Source organism: Sciurus carolinensis, chromosome 16 (assembly GCF_902686445.1).
Source record: "Sciurus carolinensis chromosome 16, mSciCar1.2, whole genome shotgun sequence".
Lineage (NCBI taxonomy): Eukaryota > Metazoa > Chordata > Mammalia > Rodentia > Sciuridae > Sciurus > Sciurus carolinensis.
Genome location: NC_062228.1, coordinates 16400235 through 16421951, shown reverse-complemented (window position 1 = coordinate 16421951; position 21717 = coordinate 16400235). Strand labels below are relative to the sequence as shown.

At 45.9% G+C, this 21717-nt stretch overlaps 1 protein-coding gene and 1 pseudogene across 1 annotated transcript in view; one reads left to right on the top strand and one right to left on the bottom strand.

Moving 5' to 3' along the window:
* Cdh1 (cadherin 1) overlaps positions 1-21717 on the top strand; it is a 74155-nt gene that overhangs the window by 9463 nt on the left and 42975 nt on the right. The window lies entirely within an intron of this gene.
* On the bottom strand, positions 17661-17717 carry LOC124967685 (uncharacterized; annotated as a pseudogene).

Genomic DNA, 21717 nt, shown 5'->3' with positions numbered 1-21717 from the left:
TGAGATAGTAGCCAGGATAAAAATCTCATAGCTCCAAAACCCATCCACTGGATATTCATTGACTCATTGAGAGAGAGCTGTGGGGTAAACTTTTAAATCTTTATGTAAGATATGTCACCCTGCCTTCTGGAAGATCACTGCCTAATGGGTAGGGTCACCAGACTTAGCAAATAAAAATATAAGACACTCAGTTACTTTTGAATTTCAAATAAACAGTGGCTAAGTTTTAGTATAAGTACATCCCATGCTGGGTATAGGGGTGCACACAAGTTCAAGGCCAGTTTTGGCAATTTAGTGAGACCCTGTCTCAAAAGGAAAAAAAAAAAAAGACCTGAGGATGTAACTCAGCAGTAGAGTGCCCCCGGGTTCAATCCCCAGTTCCACTCCCCCACTCTGCCACACACAAAAGTACATCCTGTATGATATTTGAGGCATACTTAACCAGAAAAAAATTATCTGGTGGGGCTGGGAGTATGGCTCGGTGGTAGCGTAGAATAGAATGCTCTAGCAAGTGTGAGGCCCAGGTTTCCATTGCCCACGGCAGCAGGAAAAAAAGTGCTAGGTCTGTTCTGATTGTGAACAGCAACATCCTGACTAGCACTTATGTGTCGAGGTCTTCCCGTGCTCTGTCTCCTTCCTATCTCATGACCTCCCCATGAGAGCTGACAGTTGTGGACAGCACAGGTCACGCAGCCAGTAAGTGGGTCTGTGGTCAGTCAGTTGGAGAGATAGATGATTTCTGTTCTGAAGATCTCAGAGGGAGAGAAGTTCTTCCAGATGACAGGGGCATTCGCTTGTCTGTTCACTGAACAGATTGACATTGAGCACTGCCCCCGGTAGCTCTAGGCATTAGGAATCCAGAAGGGTCCAAGCAGATCAAAAGCCCTGCTGGAACATCACTTCCAGTGAAGAAGACAAGAGGAGACAGACAGACAGAGGGTGCTCTATGGAAGGAAGGGTGATCAAGACTGTGTGTGGTGGGGTGAAGAAATGTGGGAGATGTCATCCCCGAGAAGAATAACGTTCCTGTAAAGACCTGAAGAAGCGAGTCGTTTAGTCAATGTTAGACTGAGTCTTATGGGAACTGACTCCCACATTTTCCCAGTTCATCTTGGTAGCATTTGCTAGAGGAACAATCCTGAGGCTAATGCTACCACTTCTTTTAAGGGTATCAGATGCAAACCAGCATCTAATGCTCTTTTCAAGCCGGCCCGCCCCTTGGCATGTTGCCCCAGAGGAATGTGGCTCTCCTCTAGTTTTCCCAGGCTTCTCGTGGAGGAGGGGTGGGGGGTCCATCATGACCTCTTGGGCAGAGGTCGTCTTACTCCGGGCACTGATCTACCAGCGTCCTGGACCTGCTCCTCAGGAAGAAGCCAGGGTGAGCCCTCTGAAAGACTGCAGACTTCCTCCCCCACAGATTCCTCACCACAATTGTGTAGGAGTGTTTGAAAAGGGAACAAGATGACCAACTTGTTTGTGGGAAAAGTTGTGGCTTTCCTATCAGAAAACGTCACCCCTTGAGTCAGCGGTGGGACAAATAACCTGGGTGCTTCTTGACAGGTGGGGCAGGGCCCTGAGTCACCAATGTGGAGAGGCCTCACCTGGGAAGGTCATTCTGTTTCAAAGGTTGAATCAACCATGACATCACCCTTCAGAGTAACAGGTACTTCAGGTGCCAGCTCTTACTCATTTGTCCCAGGAGATACTGGCCCTAGGTCTCTTTCCTCCTAGCTTCTTCTACAGGTTTGGGGAGATGACCGAGTTCAGCAGTGGCTTGGTAAAGTTCACACAGAGGTTTCATTAAACATCTCAACAAACTTCCAGGCTTGCAGTGGTGACCTCTGGAGACGACAGGATTTGTGGGTATACTTCCTAGATCTTGTGCTTTCTTATTTTAAGTCTGCATTTACAAAGAAATCTTCCAGACCGAGCACAGTAGTGCAGGCCTATATAATCACGTGGACTCTAATCCCAGGAATTTGTGGAGGCTGAGGTGGCGAGAATGGCCAATTTGAGCCCAGCCTAGGCAATAGAGGGACCTTGTCTCAAAATAAAAAGCAGAACGGTGGGGATGTTGCTCAATGATAGTGGTCCTGGGTTGGTCAGTCCCCAGTACCCCACCCTCTAAAACAGAAATCCTCTAACTCAACTATAATAATCCCAGTTACTGTCTAATTGGAGCCCAGGCTCAGGTTGAGACTGAGATAGAAAGAAAGGAATCTTCTTCACCTTGAAAGTGGGAGTTTCAGGGCTTGTCACATGGTCTTTGATTTTGAAACTTAAATTGTGCTGATTTTTCTTTGGACTTTGAAATTTAGTTATGGTTTCTTGTTTTCATTTCTTCTTTCTGCTAATCCTCTCACCTGAACCATGGGAGTATTTAAGACTTAAGGAATCAAATACTTGGCAGGCTGTTCAACCAAAGAAACCACTGTCACTTGCCAGGCATGGGGTTTTATTTCTTGTTTCAAAGGAGATTTAATGTCAAGGTTGTGACTTTCAGGATGAGTCTCTGAGCCTGCTTCAGAGAGAGAGGATAAACTGGGAAGGGTGGTCTGAGAGGCTGAATTCTAGTCCCTAAATTTAACCCTCTTGTGCTTCAGTCCCCTCACCTGTAAACAGGGAATAAATATAATTCCTATATCAGGGTTGTGGGGAAGATCTGATGAGTTAGCATTCAGAAAGTGCTCCCTGTACATACAAACGTTCCTTAAAAATTTTTTTTTCTGGGGCTGGGGTTGTGGCTCGGTGGTAGAGCGCTTGCCTCACATGCGTGGGGCACTGGGTTCAATCCTCAGCACCATATAAATAAATAAAATAAATAAAAATAAATCTAAAAAGTCTTTTTTTTTTTTTTTCCTAGATTGGAGTTGTAGAGCACTTTCCTAGAATGTGTGAGACTGGGTTCGATTCTCAGCAACTCTTACAAATAAATAAAATAAAGGTCCATCAACAACTAAAACAAAATCATTTAAAAAAAAGTTTTTCTTCCTTTTGGTTCTGGGGATTGACACCAGGACAGAGCACTGAGTTATATTCCCAACCCTTTTTATTTTTTATTTTGAGACAAGATCTCACCAAGTTGCTGAGGCTGGCCTTGAACTTACAAGCCTCCTGCTTCATCCTCCCAAGTCACTGAGATTACAGGTGTGCAACCACTATGCCTGGCAAAAGCCCCAGGTTTTATTAGGTGCTTCTGCTTTTGATTTCTGTCGATGGAATGACAAATGTGTAAGTGATAAAAGACTGAAGGAGCCCGAGAGAAGGATTAAAGATGAAGGAGAGGTACCTCCCTTTGCTGCATGGCTTCCCCAAATCCCTTTTTTTTTAAACTTGGTTTATTTAGTTTTATGTGGTTCTGGGGATCGAACTCATTGCCTCACATGTGCTAGGCAAATATTCTACCACTGAGCCACAGCCCCAACCCCCAAATCCCTTTTGACCATCCCTTTGGACCCAGCACCCATTCAAGGGCAGATGGCGAGTTCACATCTCAAGTGCTGCCAGCTGTGCATGCCATCATGCAGCCAATCTGTGTCAACTGATCGTCACCACCTACGTAGCTGCACCATCCTATGAAATCGATTCTAGTGTTGCATACATTTTACAGAGGAGGATATCAAGTCTCAGAGAAAGTTATTGACTTGCCCTAGGCCACAGAGCAAGGATATGGCAGGCAGGGATTTGAACCCAGGTCTGCTGACCCCAAAGCTTATGCTACCAGCTATGTATCTGTATCTGGTGCTTTTCTGGAGAATTCCTGTTGCCCAAGTACCAGTGTTTCTTGAATGGGGATTATAGACTCTTATGCCCCCCGCACTGCAACTTATAACAAACGATAGCATATTATACACGGGTATGTACCTTATTTCTTCACTCAGTAGTATCTTAGAGATTGCCTGCAATGTTTTTCTTTTTTTCTTTGGGGCTGGGGTTAGAATCCAGGGCCTCTCACAAACTAGTCAAATATCCCCCCAGCTCTCAAGAGCATATTAGATCCTAAGGGCAGGAGGGTCTGCAGATATGGTGGTGTCTTAGTCTCTGGGGTGTGCAATGGCAGGGGACAGATTCCTCCCACAACCTGTGGGAGGGGTACTAGGTCTCAGAGTTTGCTGAAGTGTGAAATAGAGGATCAATATTAATCCCTCAGGCAGCTTCTCTCACCAAAGTTGAGAATTTGTTCTTGCAGGAGTCCCTGCTCAGACTCCCACTGTGCCTATCAACAGTTCAGTGACACTGTTCTTCCCCACCTCCCAGGATCCTTTAAGCCTTCCGGAGGCCAAGAGTTCTTTGGATGACAGATTCTCTAGCCACCTTTGCTGCTGGCCTTTTGAGAAAGCTGAGAGCCAATTAAGATGCTTTTAAATACTTGTAAAGGGTATCATGTGGTCCCAAGGAGAATGGAATGAAAGGAAATAGGGCAGAAATGGCAGCAGGAGGGACTGGGGTAAGACTCTGAGAGGAGGTGAAAGGATTCGGCCTGCATGTTCTGAATAGGCGCCTTTCCCAATTTTGACTTCTAAACTACTTGGGGTCACACCAGGGTCACTTCTCCTGCCCCTACCTTAGGGGCTGCAGCAACCAAAGAATAGATGCCAAGTTCTCTGCAGACCTCATAATCCTCCCTCTAGAGGAAGATCTAGAATTGTCTCAAACTAAGTTCATAGACAAAGTGAAAGTGTGTTTTTAAAAGTCCATTCTTTGGGGGCATGATTAGGAGAGGCCTTAAAAATTGCCTAGTTTTACTGGGTACAGTGGCTCATTCCTATAAATCCAGTGGCTCAGGAGGCTGAGGCAGGAGGATCTCCAGTTCAAAGCCAGTCAAAGCAATTTAGCGAGACCTGTCTAAATAAAATATAAAATGGGCTGGGGATGACCTCTCAGAGGTTAAGTGCCCCGGGATCAGTCCCCAGTACCAAAAAAAGAATTTCCTAGTTTCTGTGGGAATGTAGCTCAATGGTAGAGCAGTTGCCTGGCACCATAATGTTCGTTGCATCCACATATTGGTACTAAAATAAGTGTTCATGTATGATCTTGTTTCTTTAAAACCTTGCACCCACTGTTGAAGTAGGTGCTCTGTGGACAATTTCATTTTGAGATAATGAATAGAAGCTTCTAGAGGTTATTAACTACCCCAAGGTCTTGCAGCTAGTGAATCTGCCGTGGAAAATGTGTCTCCCAGAGGCTCCCGCTCAACTCCTCCCTGTGTCAGCGGCTCCCTTTCCGCATCGGAGCCTGGAAAGCAACCTCGAGCTCCGGTCACGCAGCACCCCACCCACCGTCCTCCTCCTCTTTTTGGTACTGGGGATTGAACCCAGGGGCACTTTACAGCCAGTGACCTCACCAGTCCTTCTTCTGTTTTATTTTTTTTGTTTTGTTTTGTTTTATTTTGAGGCAGGGTCTTGCCACGTTGCTGAGGCTGGCCTCAAACTTGGGGCCTTCCTCTCTCAGCCTCCCCAGTCCCTGGGATGGTAGTGTGTGCGCCACTCGCCCCCCCAGCAGCACTCAGCCCTTTCCCGGTTCTGGGCCTTTGGGTAAACGAAGGCTCAAGCTCCCGCCCCCTCTTCGGAAACCCTGAATTAAAGGGTGTGACTGGGCCCCTTGGGCCCAATTTTAAATCTGAATGGCTGACTGGGGACTTAAGTTTACAAGCAGTCATGCCAGAGTTTCTTTTAATTATTATTATTTTTCTTTTCCAAACTACCACCTAAGGATTTTCATAATCACTTTGGTGGGAGTGGGAGGTGGGGGAAGGATAGACCAGTTAACTCTAAAAGTGCCACAGACAGAATCGGAGGAAAGTTTGGTTTTTTTTTTTTTTTTTTTTTTTTGTACTGGAGATTGAACCCAGAGGTGCTTTACCACTGAGCTACATCGCCACCTCTTTTCATTTTTTATTTTGAGACAGGGTTTCCCTAAGTTGCTGCAGTTGGCCTCCAACTTGGGATCCTCCTGAGTCTCTGGGATTACAGGCAAGCGCCACCATACCCAGCTTGAGGAAAGCATTTTTTTTTTTAATTCATAATAAGAATTATGTAGTTATGTTAAAAGAAAAAAAAAAAAGTCAGGGGTTCTCCATCCATTAGAGATCCACACTGAGATAAAGATAGAAACCTGGAGTGAGTGAGGAGACAGGGGCGTACATGAAAGAAGACTGGCTGCAGCTGATCATAGGTGCTGGGAACATGGAACTCACTGAATATCTCTCTTCTCTGGATATGTAGGCGGCAGTCTCTCTAATGAAGCTTAAATGAGTTCTGTAAGTGAACCTGAATCTTGGTAACCAGGTGCAGTGGCTTTAATCCATACTCCCAGCTACAAGCAGGCTGAGGTTGAAGGATCACTTGAGCCCAGTAGTTTAAGGCCTGCCTGGGCAACAGGGTGGAGGGATATGTACGTATAATACATATATAATAATATATATAATTACTAAAGCCTGAATAATGATTGAAATAGAAAATTCAAGTGTTTTCCAAAATGCCAGCTCAGCTGACCTATGTTAACAATTGTGTGAATCCCTTGATGTTTTCCTATGCACTTATAGAATTTATCCTTTTTTGTTTTAATTGGAGTTTTCCATAAATGGAAATATGAATTGTTCTATGAATCAGCCTCCCTGCCCCTCCTTTATAACTTGCCCTGGAAAAAAGTTTGTCAGTCTGTAGAACTTTTCCCTCGTTTTCTTTAACCTGAGAAAGACATTTCATATCTCAGACTACCACAGGTGCTTTCTTTTTCACCACAGTGACTGAGTGCCTACTGTGTGCTTCGTGCCCATCCCAAGCCTTCCCCTGTCCCAAGAGGTTAGAGATTGTTCTGGGTGGTAGAAAATGCTGAGCTGCCAAGTTATCAGACAATAGGCACATTGAGTATCCAGGTGGGGCCAGACCTGTGTGGGCTGCAGCAGCTGGCAGGCCCCAGGGGAGGCAGGGGAGCCAGCAGCTGGGCCTTGGGCGAGGGGTGGCTTGTAAGCCAGGGTGGGCGGGGGACGGGGAGGCAGCCTCTGTTGTTGGTGGAGAGGTGGGTGCTATAAGCCAAAGCAGAAGGGAGGGGCCTCCTGTGCAGATTCTGGGGGCCAGGAACATGAAAAGGGGGTGTGTGGGTAGTGACTCAGCACCTGAAGTGAAAGGGGTCCTCAGACTCTGGAGTCGCCACACGAGGTGAGGGGGCTGTGAGGACACTCCCTCTTCACCCTTCAGGCCTGACTTCAGGGCTGAAGCCCTCATAAGGCCACAGAGGGACAGTAGTGTGGCCACTGGGTGGGGCCTGCTGGCAGGGATGTGAGCAAGCCTGGAGAACCTGGAGAACTGGAGCAGCAGGTCCTTTTCCCTCTCCCTGCCCTGGGGCTGCCCTGTCCAGAGGGCGCCGCCGGTCCAGTGCAATTCGTTCATTCACTGACATCCAGAGCTGTCGCCCTTGTTCTGAGGCTAGGAACACAGCAGAGGAGAACCCCGCCGAACTCTGCTGGAGTTAGCATTCTGGTGTGTCAGAGGGAGCAGGCGATAAACCAAGATGTGTAAAACATTTGGGGTGTTGGTGACAAATGTTTAGGAAAAATGAGTCTGTTGAGGAATTGCTGGGGAGCTCTGGGGTGACCTGAGAAGACCGACGGGACCCTTTGAACAAAGACCCAGGAGCGGGGAAGGATCAGACCACGTGGCTTTATAGAGCAAGGTGTTCTAGACCTAACAGCCAGGGCAGAGCCCCTGAAAAGAGCAGGAAGGCCAGTGTGTGTGACTCAAGGGGCAGGAAGTGGCAGGAGAAAGGGGGACAGCACCTTGCCTAGGTTTGTGTTCATTACAAGGTCTTCCTTTGTCTTTCCTCTCCTTCCTCTGCTCCAGGCCTTGGGGTTGGGTGGTCACTAGTTTGGACCCCAGCTCCTGACTGCTCAGGTTCGCAGTTGAGCAGAGGCCTGGGTCCTCTCGCTGATCCATTTGTCCCTAGGTGGGGCCCATGGATTCACATTCCTATGGTGCTGCCAGGCTCTCCTGCCTCCTGCTGCATGCTCTGTCCTCTCTAGCCGCCCTTCCTGTGCTCCCTGCCTGGCTAACTCAACTGTCAGTGCTCCTGGCTTCCTCGAGGAAGACGTCTCTGATCTTCTCCCCAGGGTCGGGGTCAGGACACTTCCTACCCTCTGCTCCTCTCCCGCTTAGGGATCAGTGTCCTCCTCTCACCCTAGCAAGGTGCCTGGTCGCCGCACTGGCACTATTCAATGAGTAGTTGATGAGGGCCTGAGATGTGGCAGCAGAGTCCCCAGGGATGGGGGTGGCTTATCTCCATCTTTGGGGGACTTTTTGGGGTAGTGCATTATAGTGAATAAGAAGCCAGGTTCCTGAAGCTTCTTTTTTTTTTTTTTCCAGATTTGTCCTTCCTCTTCTCAAAACAGGCAGACACACACACACACACACACACACACACACACACACACACACAGTTGGTGCCATCTTTCTGGCCGTCCTTTTAGACAGTAATGTTCTCCCCTTGCCTTCCCAAACTGTTTGCTTCCCAGAGATAAGCCAGTGGTAGAAAGCAGCTTAAACTGTGCCTTCCCCTGCTTTCCACATGCAGGGGAAATCACGGTGAGAGCTACTACTGTGTTCAGCTTAGCGCGGGGCGGGCTCTGAGGCCAAAACTTCAAATTACCCTTCAGCCTTTTGGAGCCCACCCTGTACCCAGCCTGCAGTGTCCCCCAGACCCTGGGGACATTGTGGTGAAAAAAGTCAGTGACAATTCCCACTCCCCCACACTCTGAATGGAATCTACATTACAGTGGAGAGTGAGGGGGGAGGAACTAGAACCATCAGCAGATTAAGTAGAGTTTTTGGTGGTCCTGCTGGGGCCAAAAAAAGTCAAGCACAGCAGGGGGAACAGGAACAGGGGTCTTGAAGTGGGAGCTGTACCTCCAATTCCTTTGTGGCCACAATCCTTTGACTCCAGACTCATTCCCATTTTACAGATGTAGAGATTGAGGGTTAGAGAGGGGGAACCACTGGCATTGCAGGGGGTCCTTAGGCAGCTGAAAGAGTGAAAACCCAGAGAAGGTGCCAGAGAACTGGAGGAAGATAGTGGGACCCAGAAGTGGGGGAGGGAAGGGAAAGCCACCTGCCCTCCCCTTCACTTGAGTGACTCCTTTTGAAATGCTGATTAGTTAATTAACAATTGTTTGGGGACCTTCAGCCTAATATTCCAACTTAGTGGTAGAGAACCCCTCAGTTCAATTCCCCAGCAACACACACACACACACACACACACACACACACACACTTCAGTAACTAATTAAAACCATGAACTGATTTGTCCAATTCCCCATTCTGATTTATAAATCTGGGGTGGGATCTATGACTCTACATTTTAAAAATCTTGTGCTTGAATTGGAGGTTCTTGGATCCCATCAGGGCAAACTGGACCAGAGCCACTGTTCCTACACCTGGGCTAGAGGACGACCCACCAGTGCTTTAAAGTGCACTCTTTAAGGGGCCTTCCCTCCCAGAGACTAGAAACCTCAGGAATTGGGGGACTTGATGTTTTGTTTAGAACACTCCCCAGGTGGTTCTCAGTTGGGCTGAGGAAGAGGCAGGAATATGAAGTCACTGGAAGTTGTGGAAAGTGTGTGTGTGTGCAGAGGGGATACAAGGCTCATCAGTTTTATTGAGGAATGTAAATTCCCCCAAAGGATGTCGAGGCTCGGTCCTGGACAGAAGGACCAGTCTGAAGTGGGAATGACTCCTTCAAGGCAAGAGATGAAGGGAAATTGAGTCCTGCACACTCCCATGTGGTCTTTTTATTAGCAAGGGTGCATGCTAGGCAGGTGACTTACCCACCGAGCTGCTTGCCCAGTTTTTTTGTTCTGTTTCGTATCAGGGATTGATCCCAGGGGCACTTAACCTCAGAGCCACATGGCCAGTCCTTTTTATTTTTTATTTTGAGACAGGGTCTCACTAAATTGCTTAGGGCCTCCCCAATTTGCTGAGACTGACCTCGAACACACAATCCTTCCTACCTCAGCCTCCTGAGTCACTGGCATTACAGACATACACCAATACTCCCAACTCCTCATGTTTTCCTGAAGAACTAAATATAAGTAAGCAAAATATGCTAGATGTGAGACAGAGTTCCAATGGATTTGGAGAGGACAACTTAGTTGGCCAAGGGGCCTTCCTTCTATCTCTCTGTACATCAGTCACCCCATCATTTATTCTTCTATTTATGTAGTTATCATTGGTCACCTACTGTATTCAAGTTCTCCAGTGATCCAGGCTGCTGGAGTTAGGAGGGTAGCTTGGATAATCCAGACCAGCGCATGATTTGACAAGTTAACTCACTTGGCTGTAGTCTGAGGCGTCATTTATGAGTCTGCAAACAGCTCCCTAGTTTATGAGTTACCCAGCCCAATATTAAAATGCACCATTAAGCCCTGCTGTTGTCCTGGAGAAGCCAGCATGAAACTCAAGCTGAGCAGAAAACAGATCCGCCATAGAGATAAGGCAGCTGCAGTTTCAGCTTTAGGTAGGGCCAACTAAGAACTTTAGGGACTTTCCTTGCTGTGGACTGGAAGTTAGGTTGCTTTTCATTTGGTGGGAAGGTTGGTTTATGATTAATCTACCTGGGATTTGATAATAGATCCATTGAACATAGAAGGCATTTAGATACTCGATTATAAATACACTCCTGAAATTTTAGAATGGACAATTAGTCATAAAGCTGAGGATTCCTCAGTCACTCTGTCTTTGCTTGTTATTTTAATTGTAATTTTTTTTTTTTTTTTTTTTTTTTTGTATTGGGAATTGAACCTAGGGGCTCTTTACCACTGAGCTACATCTCCAGTCTTGTAATTTTTACTGTTTTGGTACTGGGGATTGAATCCAGGGGTGCTTTACCATTGAGCTACACCTCCATCCCTCAGGTGCCACTTTTTGATGAGGAAACAGGCCCTGAGAGGTTGATTTTGCTCATAGTCCGCCATGACAAGGAAATCTACTTCGAAAGGCTCAAGGACATTTTACCCTTTTCTGTGATTGAACCTGGTGAACTGAACTATCCCTGCACCATTCTAGACCATCATATTCCAATAATGGGAACCTGGGGGTATCTCCAGAAATGGGGATTCTCTTTCCCCTGTAGCCAAGACTTTCCAAAACAATACTCCTTTTTTAGGACTTGATTAAGAACCTGTCTATTTCTTTACTTTGTTTATTCCTAACTCCAAAGAAGAATTTTAAATATAATATTTATCTGGGAGGTCCAGATAGATAATATCTACACATATATCTCAGGTATAAAGGAAATGGACAAAGGATAAAATAAAGATTAAAGTTAAGATGAAGGGGGCAGTGACAAAATGATTGCTGTAAGCTTAGATCCCTGCCAAAAGCGGACCACAAATTTGACTTGGACATTCCCACCTGCCAATGGAAAGAGGGAAATAGGATCAGTTGTGGATCTGGGTTCCCATATGTTAAGTATTAGTGGGGGAGTCAGGATCCTGCTTCTCCAAAGAGCTCTTCATTTCCTGTAATTCTAGCAATATTTTTTTCTGAAACTGGGGATTGAAGCCAGAGTTACTTTTCCGTTGAACTACATCCCCAGGCCCTTTTTATTTCATCTTGAGACAGGGTCTCGCTGAAGTGTTGAAGCTGGCCTCAGATTTGTGATCCTCCTTCCAAGTGACTGGGATCACAAGGGTGTGCCACCATGTCCTGCTCATCGGCTCTTTAAAAACAAAAACGCCAGAATGGTACTAACTTGAGCTCAGGGTGTTGCTCAGTGGTCGGATTGGGTGATTAGCATGCATGAGGCCCTGGGTACAATCCCCAGCAGCAGTAAACCCCACAAAATGTTTCCATCTTATGTATCTTTCCTACACCCATGGCCTTCACGACTCCGTGAAGGGGATGGAGTCTGAGATAGGAATAAGTGCCCTGGGCTGAGGAGGAAGTGGCCACGTTGGCTGAGGCCTTGTAGACTCCATGGGTTCACAGGAAATGAAGTTGAAGCTGGGCAGAGACCAGAGCTTGTCCCTGGGTCAGATGATCTCTTCTGAAGGACAGATAAATGCCTTTCATCTACCGGCTTCCACCAAGAGGAAGTGATGCGAACGAGTCCATTGGACTGATGCAGCCTCCTGGCTGGACAGGGCCCTTTCCCCTCCAGCGGAGGAGGTGCTGGGTGTTTTGGAAATGATGCTCAGGAGACCAGAACAATAAGGCTTATTTCTTTAGTGGACACGGCTCAGCGCAGGCTCTTCTGTCAGAAAGTATTTGGGATGGACGGTTGATGGAAATTACTTCTGCCCACAGTGTCCTCCGTCAGGCACAGCTAAATCAGACTTTCTCTTTCTGCTCTACAAACCTTTGATTTCCTACTTTGAATCTGTCTCATTTTCTTCTCCAGTCCTGAATAAGCAACCAATGTTCATTGAGCTTTTATTCTGTGTCTGACACAGTGTTAAGGGTCTGCCGTTGACCCTTTACTCCATCCCCTTAGGAAACAGGGTCTGTCACTGCTCTGTTCTACAGAGGAGGAAATAGAGGCAAGAGGAACAAAGTCACATGCTGAGGTGGTTTAATTGATAAGGAGAGCTGGAATTTGAACTCAGATCATCTGACCTCTGACTGAGCTCCTAACCACAGAATACGATAGTGTACCCTGAGGTAAGGAAAGAGAATCTCAGTTCCTCATCTCAGAGTTGACCCCCTGTAGCCCAGTGGTGACCGAAGTTTATGTCCTTGCCTTGTCTACCACCCAATCTGTCAGGATCCTTGCTGACAGGGTCATTGTCTTTCATGATGCTGGTCATCCTCATGCCATGCATGGAGGGTGAGGCACTCTTGAAACTAGGGACATAGCTCAGTGGTAGAGTACTTGCCTGGCAGGCATAAGGTCCTGAGTCCAATCCCCAGTAACTCAAAAAAAAAACAAACAAACAAAAAAGGTTTGAAACTTCATTTCTAATTTGCCTTTTGGGCAGTCATTGCCCCACCCCAGCCTCTTGGGAGAAAAGAGTGTTTCTCTTTAATTAGCCCACTGAGATTAATAAGTCATAGACCTTATAAGGCACATTCAACAAATGTTCACTGAGCATCTGAAATGCACCAAGTTCTGTCTGCCATGAGTGATTGTTGGTATTTATTCATTGTTTACAATGGGCCTAGCTCTGGCCTAACCTTCAGTTGTATAAATATCTTTTTTTTTTTTTTTTCCTTTTTTGTTTTTTAAAGAGAAGGGGTCTCCCTAAGTTGCCCAAGCTGACCTGAAACTTGTGATCCTCCAGCTCAGCCTCCCAAGTAGCTGGGAAACAGGCCTGTGCCATTGCCCTGGGCTGTATTCAGACCTTGTATTTGCCTTATCTCATACCCTGTGAGATAGGAACTATATCGTTCTACTGAAATGTGACAGAGGCCTTCCTAAAAAAATCACCATGATGTGGCAAATAGTTCAGCACGAACTATTAGGCTTACAGGATAAAAAGGCTAGGGGATTGGGACTGAGAGAGTTCTACACACACCTGTCCCAGCTACCTGGCAGTCTGAGGCAGAAGGATCACTTAACCCAGGAATACTAGGCTAGCCTGGGCAACCAATATAACATAAGGAGACCTTGTTTATCTGTCTTTTTTTTCCCCCAGTACTGAGGATTGAGCCCAAGGGCACTATAGCTACAGCCCCAGTCCTTTATTTTTTGCTTTTTATTCTTAGGGTCTCCCTAAATTGCAGAGGTTGGCCTTGAACTTGCGATCCTCCTGCCTCAGTCTCCCTAGTTGCTGGAATTAACAGGCATTGACTCCCATGCCCACTGAGACCCTGTCTCTTAAACAAAACAAAGCAAAAACAAAAAAACTTCAGTGTGAATAAGTTATGTGGACTGTCGACCTAGAGGAGAGATGTTGGAACCCTCCTAAAGGAGAAGGGATGCTGGTGGCATATGGCCAGTAGTTAAAAATGTTCAAGTGATACTGTAAATTTTTAACAATGACCAGTTTAGCATGGACCTTTTGTAGGCAAAGTGGATGCCAGGTCCTGAGGTCCTGGGCAGTAGCTAGAGGGTGGTGTTGGCATGAGGGAGGGACCCCAGGAGGCTCAGGGTGGAGGCTGCTCATCAAGCAAGCAACTGGAGACATCTTCCATGTTTCAGCCATTAGTGCAGCTGTGTCAGTGCATGCTAGGTGGAAGTCAGTTCTGATTACATCCTCAAAAAACAACTGGAGCCAGAAGTGGTAGTGCAAACTCACCGCCAGCCTCAGCAACTAAGCAAGGTCCTGAGCACCTTAGCAAGACCCTGTCTCAAAACATAAAAAGGGCTGGGAATGTGGCTCAATAATAGAATACAATCCCCAGTACCATAAACACATACATACATACATACATTCATACACACATACATAGGTGGTTGACTGGTTAGTTTGGTTAGTGTTTCTGTTGTTGTTCCTAGAATTTTCCCCCATCTCTAAAACTTTTAATTAGAAAAAATTTTACAAATACATAGAAGTTGAGAAATACAATGGACAACCTCATTTCACAGTGCACGCTGCCTTTCTCATTGCTTCATCTGTATGTGATGAGCCATTTGAAAGTATGCTGCGCTCCGAGGAGGAGTGGAGAGTAAATGCTGGTTCCCAGAGGGCAGAGAGCAGAGGGGAGGCAGGGGCAGGGAAGCTGGTTACACAGGAGAAATAAGTTCTGTGTTCCATTGCACAGTAGGGTTGCTGTAGATAACAATTGTGTACTGTGTACTTCAAAAAAAGCTAGTACAATGGAAGATTATTCAGCCATAAAGAAGGGTAATATTATGGCATTTTCAAATAAACGGATGGAATTGGAGAATTATCATGCCAAGTGAAATAAGCCAATCCCCAAAAAAACTAAAACTAAAGGCCGAATGTTTTCCCTGGTAAGGGGATGATGATATATAATGGGGGAAGGGAAGGGGAATGAGAGAAGAATGGAGGAACTTTAGATTATGTAGAAGGAAATGGGGAAGTATGAAAAATCGTGGAATGAGACAGACATCATTACCCTATGTATATGTCCAATTACACAAATGGTATGAGTCTACATCATGCACAACCATAAAAACTAAATGAACTGAAAAAAACAAAAAAAAAACTAAATGATATACCCTATTTGTGTACAACGAATCAAAATGCAGTCTGTAAAAAAATTAAAAAATTAAAAATTTTTTAAAAAGTTAGAAGAAAGGATATTAAATGCTTCGCCACAAAGTAACGATAAATGTTTGAGGGCTAGATATGCTTATTGAACATCAAACAATTGTGCAATGTAAGCAAATGCTGAAACCTCACGCAGTGCCCTGTCAATATGTACAATTTTTATGTCCATTAAACAAATTAAGTTCATATTCAGAGAAAAAAAGTGGCTCACGTGGCTCACCACCCGTCTCTCCTAAGGGAGAAGACTTGCTGTCTGAACTGAAGTACCATTATTCCAAGTAGGAAAATCTACAGTATCATCTGACATTGACTCCGTATTCAAATATCCTCAACTATCCCAAGAATGTCTTTTATTTAGCATAGAATCTAACACACAAGCCATTTCAAACATCGCCTCCATGGCTGCCACCGGTGTGCACAGTAGGGAATGTGAGAGAGAAGCCGGTGTTCTTGACTTTGATGAGCCGCACCCTGTTTTGTTCTCCCACCTCTGGGAGAGACGGATGCCTCTGTTGTACTCCGGAGCAGTGGGAAGTTGCTGTTTGTCTTTATGAGCACACCACTCTCACAGAAACTGTGTTCACGCACACCAGCCATACGTGGAATTTAAGTTTGTAATTCAAAAAGGCTTGTTTTATTTCCCCTCCCCTGTAATAAAGCAAAGCTGGCATTTCCAGATCTGAGGCATCTAAAGAAAGCAAACCTGATGGTGTCAGCATGTTGCTTTCACAAGGAACAAAAGGTCATGATTTAACAAGCCCTGAAATTAGATTTCAGGGTCTTGATGGTGTAAGTCCAGGCGGGAGCATTTTCCAGGCTCACTTTTGGTCCATCCGTCTTCAACAGACGTCTCTCCACAAAAGGGAGAAATTTAGGAAAGGAAGCTATTGAAAACAAACAAAACAAAAAGCCCAGCCCAAACATAGCATTTTAGATTTCTTTTCACGGAGGTAGCAATCGTAGTTCATGTAATGTTTAGTTTTTCCCTTAAGTGCTGGGGATTGGACTTGACCTTGCACATGGTAAGCACATACTCTACACACAGCCACTTTTACTTATTTATTTACTTATTCATTCATTTGTTTGTTTAAAGAAGGGGTTGCTGTGTTGCCTAGGCTGATCTTGAACTCCCAGGACTCAAGCGAGTCTCCTCCCTCAGCTTCGGGAGGGCCGGGATGATAGGTGCCTACCACCATACGTGACTGGTTTTACCAATGTGAAGAATAATGATCAACGTTTGCAGAGCATGAACAGTAGATTAGGGTGCTCCGCAGGGGGCCTGGTGCACAGTAGGAGTGCCGTGTTGGCCATTGGAAGTGGTGTGAATTTGAATCATTCAGATTTGAAACTGCACTATAACATTCTTAATATAGTAAAATACATTTTATATACAGCTTTTAAATAATGGGAATCCTTCACATCAACTTTTTTCTTTTCTTTTTTTTTTTTTTTGGTACTGGGCATTGAACCCAGGGGCCCTTAACCACTGAGTCACATCCCCAGTACTTTTTATTTTTTATTTTGAGACAGGATCTTGCTAAGTTGCTTAGGGCCTCACTAAGTTGCAGAGGCTGACCTTGAACTTGTGATCCTGCTTCAGCCTCCCAAGTCGCTGGGATTACAGGTGTGTACCATCATACCTGGCTTCACATCAGCTTTTAAAGGGAGACTTAGCACATTTTAAGTCATGCACAGTTTTCCCAATAACATCCTGTTATCAAAACTGGCAGGCTTGTCCGTCAGGTTTGTGTGGGTCCTTTCACACCATGAACTTTCTCACTTCATCCCCACAACCGTCCTGGGATTTAAAGATTGCCATTCAAGCCATTGACCCACGTATAGGTTAGGAGATTGAAACTCAGAGAGAACAGGTTTCTTTTTCTTTTTCTTTTTTTTTTTTTTTTTATTGTAAACAAATGGGATACGTGTTGTTTCTCTGTTTGTACATGGAGTCAAGGCATACCATTTGTGTAATCATAAATTTACATAGGGTAATGTTGTTTGATTCATTCTGTTATTTTTTTTCCTTCCCCCCACCCCTCTTTTCCCTCTATACAGTCCTTCCTTCCTCCATTCTTGCCCCCCTCCTTAACCCTAACCCTAAACCTAACCCTAACCCTAATGCTAACCCCTCCCACCCCCTATTATATGTTATCATCCGCTTATCAGCGAGATCATTCGTCCTTTAGTTTTTTGAGATTGGCTTATCTCACTTAGCATGATATTCTCCAATTTCATCCATTTGCCTGCAAATGCCATAATTTTATCATTCTTTATGGCGGAGTAATATTCCATTGTATGTATATACCACAGTTTCTTTATCCATTCATCAATTGAAGGACATCTAGGTTGGTTCCACAATCTGGCTATGGTGAACTGAGCAGCAATGAACATTGATGTGGCTGTATCTCTGTAGTATGCTGATTTTAAGTCCTTTGGGTATAGGCCAAGGAGTGGGATAGCTGGGTCAAATGGTGGTTCCATTCCAAGCTTTATGCTAATCTTCTCTGTATCGTTCCAGTTTTAGTATATGTGCTGCCGAAGCGAGCACGAGAGGACAGGTTTCTAACCTGATTGGAGGTCCGAGTGGTGGAGCTGAAACCCCCTTTTCTCCAGGAGTGTCTGACTTCGTCTGCCACCCATGTCCTACCTCCTGTGTTTATTACCCTGTGACAGGCAACATTTTTGTTTTATTTGGGTATTGGAAAGTGAACTGGGGGTGCTTTACCACAGAGTATATCCCCAGCCCTTTCAAAATAATTTTCTTTTGAGTCAGGGCCTCACTAATTGCCCAGGTCAGCCTGGAACTTGGAATCTTTCTGCCTCAGCCTCCCGAGTTGCTGGGGTCACAGGTGTGTGCCGCCACACCTGGCAGTTACTGTGAGGATCAGAGAACTGATACACAGAGCCTGTCACGGAGTGTCCTTAGAAAGCCTGCCCTGCTCTCAGCATCACGGTGTCCCCTTAAAGACCATTAGCAAAGCCACAACAAGAACATGTCACTCACTAGGGAACAGAACGTAAGTGTTGGTAAGGGTGTGGAGGAACCAGTGCACTCTCACTTGCACACTGCTAGGAGGAGTGTAAAATTTTGTGGCCATTGGGGAAGACAGTCTCACATCTCCTCAGCAGGTTCAGCATAGAATTACATATGACCCAGCAATTGAGCTCCTAAGAATATGCCCCGGATAATGGAAGGTATGTGTCTAGACAACAGCATGTACATGAATGTTCAAAATAACATTATGCAGAGAGGCCCAAACACCCCAACTGTTCAGTAGCCGATAAGTGGATAACTAAAAGGTGATATATCCATGTCGTAGAATATTATTCAGTCATAACAAGACACGGAGCATATAGCGTCACATGGATGAATTTGAAAACATTATGGTATGTGGAAAAGCCAGACACAAAAGACCACACTGCACAATTTCACTTACACTTGCTCCTGGACTTGTGATGGGATTGGATCCTGAGAAATCAAAAACGCACTTAATGTACCTAACTTGCTGAACAGCATAGCTGAGTAAGAAATTACAGCGTGTTATGCTGCACACTGCATATTTGCCAGCTTGGGAAAAGATCAAAACTCAAAAACAAACAAAAAAATCAAAACTAAAAATTTGATTTCTGGCTTCTATTGAACACGTATCAGTTCCAAACCATCATTAAGTTAAAAAAAGTAAACCACTGCCAATCAGGTACCTTTGTGTATGAAACAACCAGAGTGGGCAAATCTATGGAGATAGAAAGCAGATGAGGGATTGTGAGGGGATGAGGATGCGGGGAACTGAGATGAGTGGTAATACGTAGACTCTCTTGTTGGGGTGATGGAAATGTTCCAGAATTAGAAATTACTGATGGTTGTGCATTAGGCTGAATATACTAAACACCACTGAAATTAGACACTTTAAGTGAGTGAATTTTGTGTTATGTTAATTATATCTTGATTTTTAGAAAATACTAAGGTGGGGAATAAGATCTTTAGCAAAACAGGTCTGGATTGGGTTAGTACTGCTATTGTTCTGAGCTAAAGTTAAACAGTAAACAGCCCTTAATGTCCAGTGATTCCACCTGGCCCTGCGCCCTGTGTAGGGCCTTGATTTGCATCCTTCTCATAAGCAGAAGGCATTCTGGGAAACCCTAACTATCTACCTTCCCAAGGAAATGGACACCCCAGATAAATTTGATGTATTATGTAATCAAAAGGCAGGCAGGCTTTCCAGCTTTTCTTAAGCTAATGGCTTAAGAGGGTGTTTAAAAGAGAAAGTTGTAGCCTGCCCAGTCAGCAGAAGTGGTGCATTAAAACTGAGAAGAGAAGGTATTTAAAGCTGGCAAGGATGGCAAGCATTTGCCCCGTCATCCCAGGTTTAGTTAATGCGTGGTTTTACCATGGAATTGATGGAGCTGGGGAGAAAGATTTCTGTCTTCCTGACTTTTCTGTCATGTCTTCTCATGTCAGAAGACAGGACTTTCTCTGGAAATTACAGCCAAAGGTTTTACTCTTATTTAAGCAAATTAAGACTTTGGGAATGGCCAGGTGGCCTATCAGGTTTGCCAAGGCTGACAAGTCAAGGTGTGGAGCCAACTTATTACAGCTCTTGAAGCCAATTCCTGGGCTGTCCAAGTCCCCAAGTCTCCAGAGGCCTTGTCAGCACCGTCTGCCCCGTCAGCTCTGTTGCCTTCTACCTGTAGTGCCAGGTGTAATGAGATGCCCCCGTGGCTTGTCTCAGGAATAAACCGACCCTACCTGGAACCTGCCACCCCCATGTGGTGACTTTGGGAAGGGAGTGAAAAGGCAGAGAGAAGCAGGGAGGCACACATACAGAACAAATGATAGGGCCAAGAGGAGGTGGCTGCTGGAGCCAGGCAGGCTGTCTCTGCTGGTGGCTGCTATGTGCCCTTGGGCAGATCACTCCCCATCTTGGTCTATTCACTGTAAGGTGGGGATAATACAGTACCTACCTCGTTCAGGACAGTGAAGATGAACTGACCCTCTGCATGATGCTTCTCACTGGGTTGACAGCTGAGCTCTTAGAGGTGACCACGGGCATGAAACCATTAGGCTGAGGTGCAGTCCTGGCCAGCTGGCGAAGCCTCGGACAGTCATAATGAGTACTCCTGGCTCATGAGCATCCTTGCCCCTCTTCGGCTGGGCTGACCCCAAGGTCCCTTAGTTGTAAATATATAATAAGGTGGTCAGTGCTGTGGAGAAAAAACAAAGCAGGAAGGAAGACGAGAGAGTGCTGGAGGCACTGGGCTGCCATTTAAAATCCAGGGATCGGGGCTGCCTGAAGGTGACCCTACAGCAAGGAGCGTTTTAGCGAAGACTCTGGAAGGGAGGTGGGAGCCACACAGTCATCTGAGGAAGAACATTCCAGGCAGAGGGGGAAGCAAATGCAGACTTGAACAGGCCTAGCCAGGGTCCTGTCCGGAGCAATCAAGTGGGGTGGGGGGAACGGGTGACCAAGGCGGCTGCGACCTGATGGTAGGAGCTGGGCTTTTATTCTGAGAGAAAGGAAGTGGGGAGGGGTCTCTGAGGGCTCTGGGTAGAGTAAGGCCCCTCAGTTACTCCCAGGGGCTGCTGTGCAGAGCAGAGTCTGGAGCAACCTGAGCCAGGGTTGGGAAAGCTGTGAGGAGGCTGCTGCCATAGTCCAGGCGCCAAGAGATGAATGGGTCCGGACCAGGCAGAGCTCTGTGGTAGGGCGCATGCCCAGCTTGCTCCAGGTGTTTTTGTTTTTGTGTTTTGGTACCTAACCACTGGGCCACATCCCCAGCCCTTTTTATTTATTTATTTTTTTGCAGTGCTGGGGATTGAACCCAGGGCCTTGTGCTTGCAAGGCAAGCACTCTACCGACTGAACTATCTCCCCAGCCCCTCCCTTTTTATTTTTTATTTTGAAACAGGGTCTCGCTGAGTTGCTCAGGGCTTTGCTAAGTGGCTGAAGCTGGCTCTGAACTTGCGATCTTCCTGCCTCAGTCTCCCAAACTGCTGGGAGTACGGGTGTGTGCCACCTTGCCTGACGGCACCAAATTCTGAGTTTAATCACCAGCACAACGAGAGAGAGAGAGAGAGAGAGAGAGAGAGAGAGAGAGAGAGAGAGAGAGAGATGGATTGTGTCTGTGGGGAGAAAGCTCTCGTTGCTCTTCTCTCATCCCCCATTTTGACTACCCTGTCCCCACTCCTCACTTGTACTTTGTAGGTGTTATTATTCACCCTCTCTGAGCATGCTCCCAGGAAACCTGGAGTTTTTTCTGACGGTGCCCTCTGAGCATGCTCCCAGGAAACCTGGAGTTTTTTCTGACGGTGCCCCCAGGGTTTGAGTTGAAGGCCGGGGGCATTGGAAACAACCAGATATGGTGGTCAGAGTTGAGACCCCTTCATTCTCCTACTATCAATAACCATTTTAACCCCTACTTTTGTCTCTAATCCAGAGATTCTCTTTTGGGATCTGAGGCCCATTTAAGAAACCGTCAAGGGCTGTGGAGCCTCCTAGGGGAGGCTCCCACATCCTAGCCACCTTCCAGGGCACTGGTGCCTTCTTTGACATC